Below are 6,094 nucleotides of genomic sequence, written 5' to 3' on the forward strand. Positions count from 1 at the left end.
TGACCAAATTACGAGTTTTTTAAAAGTCTGAATAATGCAGGTTTGCATGTTCAAAAAATGTGGTTTTGTTCTCCTGTTTGCTAGGTTTTTGTGTGAAGAACTTTAACTTTAACATGAACATTGACTGGTATCTGGAATTGGATTGAATTGCCCCAACTGATACAAAAAATACATTTCAACAGCTCAGGATGTTTGCTGCTCATCCAATAAAAACACAGTTTTGCCCTATTTTGAGCTCCTTTTTAAGCTCATGAACTTCCTATTTTCTTACAAAGTAAATTAAAACAACAACCTTGATCTATATTTATTGATCAGTTTCAGATCTTGATCCATCTCCAAGTTGAAGCTCAGTTTTGTTCTTATCAACATCAAAGCAAAAATCCGATTTTTTTAACCAGATTTACAGCAGCAACGGCAAAAAGGAATTTTGAACTCAGAATCAACTGAAACTTCCTGTTTCTGCCTCTCTTCTTTCTCACATTGCTCCAGTTTGGAGATGAAGGCTGCAAGTGGTGCAGAGAAGAGATTTTATTGTTTAAATTATTCATCATCTGCGATTCCAGTGTATTGTACGGAGCAGTGTCTGTAATATTGATGTGGGGGAGAAGTTTAGGAGAAGGTTGGATCTTTTCTTCTCATAGGCTCCGGAGCAGGGAGCGGGTCGGCTGGGTTTGAGGAGAAAAAAAGCAGAAGCAGAGAGCAGTTCCTCTTAGCAGAGACACGGGCTAATAATTTTAGTTTTGGAATTTACCCCAGGAAACACAACAAACACACACGCTACTTCCCTTTGTCAAGTTTATAAGCAAGTCATACTATTGAACTTCATCAATCAAGCCTCCTCCTTTCTGGGCCTGGGTAATAAGCATCTCAGTTGATTAGATTCTTGCACAAAGGAAAAATCTGTTCATTTGACAGCAGTATGTTACCTGTAACACTAGAAGGCGCAGTTGTTGTACTATTCCCAGCTTAGTTTTTCGAGATATCAAAAATGCGAATATACCACGACATCACTGATTTCCTGAGCTTTAATTTGAGCCATGTTTTGTGTAAATCGGTTAAGAAATGAGGGAGCTAGGCGTATTTTTGTATTTGATTTGTGCATGTCTTACTTCCATCAGAACATTCCAGTATATTTTGATGAATTAAAAACAAGTTTATTTGAATGAGTCAAAAAGCAAAAGGCAGTACTTTTAAAGTCCCCTTTCTAGATGTAAAGAGCCAAAAAGAGTTGATTTAGGGTTTGGGTACCTAGTAAACCTCCAACACTCCCCAAAGGTTTTCACCATGGAACCTGTCAGGGTTAAAAGGAACTCTGACAACAGAACTCTTTTCCACCTTCTCGATGGCCTAGCGGTTAGAGCTCCGGTCTAAGAATCGAGAGGTTGCCGGTTCAAATCCCACTGTGGGCTGATGTGCTTTTTTGGTTGTTTTTTTAATCCCCCAAAAAATTCAATTCAGGTGAATTAAACATTTTTTATAATAAACAGGGGGGAAATAAATGAGAAAATAGCAATATGGGGGGTGTTTGTTTTGATTTCGCTATTTTTAAAGAGTAATCAAATAGTGCAGTTGGAGGCTTAATCCATTCTCAGCCCATATTTGAAAAATGCCAAAAAGAGGGCGGGGCTTGTGGAGCCAGACTGAGCGGCAGAGGAGTGGCTTAGATCTATGATTGACTATTGGGCTATGTAGCTTATACTGGGTGTTCAAAATGTAGGGTGGGTTGTCTTTGTTATGTTCAATTCAAAATCAACCCCCCCAAAAATATGGAGGGCTATGGAGCTAGCTCGATTTTTTTGGTTGATTTCTGCATGTCTTACTTCCATCAGAAAATACAAGTGCAATAGCTTGTTTGAACCTGTAGATGGCAGCACACATGGGGTTTTAGACTACATTTCCATCAATTAAGCACCCATGTTAACCTATGGCATCATTTACACCAGGCGCGGAGCGGAGCGGCGCAGACGCCCTGTGCGGTGCAGCGGATCATTTTGCCGTCTGCTCTATTTTGTCTACGAGCCTGCGAGCGTTCCACGTCAATTCTGGCAGGGAGTTCTATCAAAATACATGAGTTAATCCCCTTTATTTTCAAAATAGTACAAATTTTTCACAATAAAACTGCGCGATTGACAAATGTGATCATGTTTTTGTGTCTAAACAGACTGTTGAGATGAAAAAAATCATACAATCACAGCACCCACACACATAGTCACGCGCGCACTAACCCACACACACAAAACAGACAGACATTCACACACACAGCAAAACGTCGTGGGCTCTGGAGCAGGGATCCTTTACGAAACAAAAATATATTGCAATATACTGGAAAAAATATGTAGATATATTGACAGTATATTAAGAAATATATCTCAATATATCAGCCCTTTTCCCATATATATTGCAATATATGGATGGTTGTTATGGGTTGTTTTTTATATTGATTCGTACATTTTTTTAAAACATCCTCACTGACATTTTTTGGATGGATCACATTTACATGTCAGTTTTTAAACAACCTTAATGTTGTTTGCTGTACATACTATATGATTACTTACATCAGACAAAACAGGAAAAACTTCTTTGAGTCAATATTTTTTATTCCTTTTCAGAATTACAAGTTTTCACAACTTTACATCACGTTACACATTTCAGTCCTCCACACTTAACTTACACACTTAACTCTTAAGTTTTCCAGTATCTTCTTGTTCTTGAAGTAATCTTTTATGTAGAATCTGGGAAGATATATTTTCTTCTTCTTCTAGCCATACCTTTATCGCTCCTGTTACGTAACTGAAAGCAGTCGGGTGCCGCGCATTCGCAAATGGCGTCTTCTTCTACCTTTGTCGAACAGGAAGACTGCGAAATGTGTCAACTTCCGCTAGAGGGATCCATGTCAAAAAACCCCGGATAAAACAGCGGGCCGGTGTAGGTAGCAGATGTGCTCGGCCTGTCAGATCGGCTCACGGGCTTGCGACTAGTGATGACGTCACACAACTGTAACAAACGAGTTGGCTAATTTGCAGATTTTCTGTACTGAAACTGATGTTTACAATAAAATTGTCATGGTGCCTCTGTCAGTCTCCTCCCCCTCTCCTCTCCACCTGGCTGCTGATTATCCCCAGCTGCGACCACTCACCTCATCACCTCGTCTGCCTTTTTAAGGAGCTCCAGGATCATCATTCCTCGCCAGTCCGTTGCCCCTGATGGTGCATAGTTGGTCACCTCACCTTGTCATAGTCTTGCCACGTAAATGCCAAGACTCTGTCCAATGCCTTTTCTGCTCACCCTCAGGAATCCGTTACCACGAGTGGTCGCTAGCTTCAGCCTCAACCCGGATCCCCAGTTTGGTCTTCTCTCCAGTGGTCACACCACGAGCCTCCCTCAGACCTTCACAAGATGGCCATTCCTTCCTGTGGAGGAACCTACCAGTGACGCCACCAGCCTCAGCCTCTCGCCTGGAATTTACCTCCAGCTCTGCTCACACTCTACCTACCTTACCTCGCTATAAAATCCTTTACCTGCCACGCTCGTCTCTCACTGTGTTTCTTCCGGTTTCCAGCATCTGGGTCGCTAAGTTGTTCTGTAGCCATGACAAAAGTTTATTTTTTAAAAAAAGGAAAAAGTGTTGAGATCTGATTTGGGCTATTTATTATTTTGCCATTGACAGCTCCTTCACTAACGTCTGCTCTCCTCAGTGTTTGTGTAACGGAGCAGAACGTGAGCTGCATATTCTAGCGGGACTTCATACGGTCCGTGCCACCAGAAAGAAGTTCAACATTGGCAGGATGTATTAAGAAGAAAATAATTTTGACGGCTGTTGCCAGCTGAAGTTCTCTGCCAAATGAGTGTAGTATTTCTCTCAATAGGATGCTTAAGCTAGTGGAAGCTCACAAAACACCTGCTGCTACAAACATTTTTACAGCTTGTTTTTGGTTCACTTTTGTTTTAGCAAAACAAAACAAAACATTTCCAAAGGAAATGTTAAAATAAAATAGTTGTTAAAATATTCTTTCATTTGTAACCTTTGTTAAAAGTAAAAAATAAGAACAAAAATTAAAAATCAAATTTGGAATGAAAAAAATCCGAGATACGTTTTTTGGTCATGTCACCCAGCTTTGATGAGACTAACCTGGAAACTTTGTTTGCATTGTTTGAACGTTTGTCCGTGACTCGGGGTTGGTCTGAGGAATCACGGTTGTTAATGTTGCAGTGTGTTTTGACTGGGAAGGCGCAGCAGCTGTCTCTGCTTTGGGTGGTGCTGACAGTGCTAGGTATTCTGCTGTCAAGCTGGCTGTGCTCAAGTCTTATAAGTTGGTGCCGGAGGCTGAAAGCAGGTCATCACTCATTTGAAGTTTATGTGGGAGCTGGTAAGTAGGGCTCTTGACTACATTTTTGCACTGGTTGCACTGGTGCGCCTAACTTTTTTTCTTGGGGTGCTCCAGCACAAAAGTTTGGTGCACCGACCTTCTTGACCTCATTGCATTTAACACAGCACTTTTACATGGTCACTTTCCAGCTGTCAGCTGCCTCTGGAGTCCAACAAGCCATTCAGGCTCAATAGGACTCTTTGTTCGACTTGATGGCATCCCTTTCTTTCAGTGTCTAGCACTGGGTCTAGGGTTTGCCGCCACAACAAGCACCTTCCAACCACGGCTTCGGAAAGCAGTAGAGACGAATTGAAAGAGAACGTGGTCCACTCTGACTCAATGTCATCACTGTGCCTCGGTAACTGAAGTTCTTCTGGATGTGGGAGTCAAAGACCTCCCTGACAGAGGCATTCCCAGCAGTCATTCACAGTATGTTCATCCCTCGGCAGCAAGTCCAACTCACCACCAGGTAGTGATCAGTGGACAGCTCTGCCCCTCTCATAACCCGAGTGTCCAATACTCATGGCCGAAAGTCTCCTTAAACGACTACAAAGTCGACCGTCAATACCCTGCCTTGGGTGTCCTGATGCCAGGTGTATTGATGGACACCCTTGTGCTCCAACATGGTATTTGTTACAGACAAGCTATGACGAGCACAGAAGTCCAACAACAAAACACCGCTCGGGTCTAGTCAGGAAGGCTATTCCTACCTAGGGGACACAACCTTCTCATCCACTGGTATGTGCACCAGTACTTGGCGGCTAAGCTGGACACTCACGAGTATGTCCACCCCGTCCTGTCTCGTCTCACCATGGGCAACTCGAGAATGGTAGAAAGTCCAACCACTCTCGAGGGACTGAGTTTCAGAGCCCAGGCTGTGCTTGGAGGTGAGCCCAATTATATCTAGATGGTACCTCTCAAACTCTCGCACCAGCTCAAGCTCCTTCCCTCCCAGACAGATGATTTCTATTTTCCAAAGGTGGTGGGCCTGCTGGAGAGCAATCCCATGTTGCTTGACCCGACCGGGGCCTGTGGGCCTATGAGACCCAACCCCATGCCTGGCTCTTGGGTGGGACCCCGGTAACCCCAATTTGGGTAAACTAACGGAATCTTTCATTGTACTTCTCTTAAAAGGATTCTGAACCGCTCTTAGTCTGGCTCGTCACCCAGGACCTGTCTGCCATGGGAGACCGTACCAGGGACAGAAGCCCCAGATAACATAGCTCCTGAGATCACTCGAGCACTCAAACCCCTCCACCACGTTAAGGTGGCGGTTCATGGAGGGGAACCCCAATTCTAAAAATCTAAATCTAAATCTAAAATTGAATAACAAATGCAATAATAAGATATTAAAACGACAGATGGTGAATTGATGCTGGTCCGTTCACACAGGGGACTGAACCAAACCTCCCAACAAAACCCAGGGGGAAGAAGTGACAATACCTACTTTAGGATGGACCTTGCACCACCCAACTCAAGGGGGGAAGGAACTTTTTATCCTAATTTTCCTGTACCAGACCCTAACCCAGAGGTCTGCAACCTGCGGCTTCAGAGCCACATGTGCCTCTTTTATCTCTCTATGGTGGCTCTCTGGTTGAAGAAAAATAAAATAATAGTAATTTTTTAAAGTTTTTTCATCTAAGTAATTAAGTTTAGTAAGGAATTTTAGGCTATTTTGGAGTTTAGCTAGTAATTAAGCAACAAGTTAGCTTTTTTTTTTGCCTAAT

This window comes from Oryzias melastigma, linkage group LG9, assembly GCF_002922805.2.
Source record: "Oryzias melastigma strain HK-1 linkage group LG9, ASM292280v2, whole genome shotgun sequence".
In the NCBI taxonomy this organism is placed as follows: domain Eukaryota; kingdom Metazoa; phylum Chordata; class Actinopteri; order Beloniformes; family Adrianichthyidae; genus Oryzias; species Oryzias melastigma.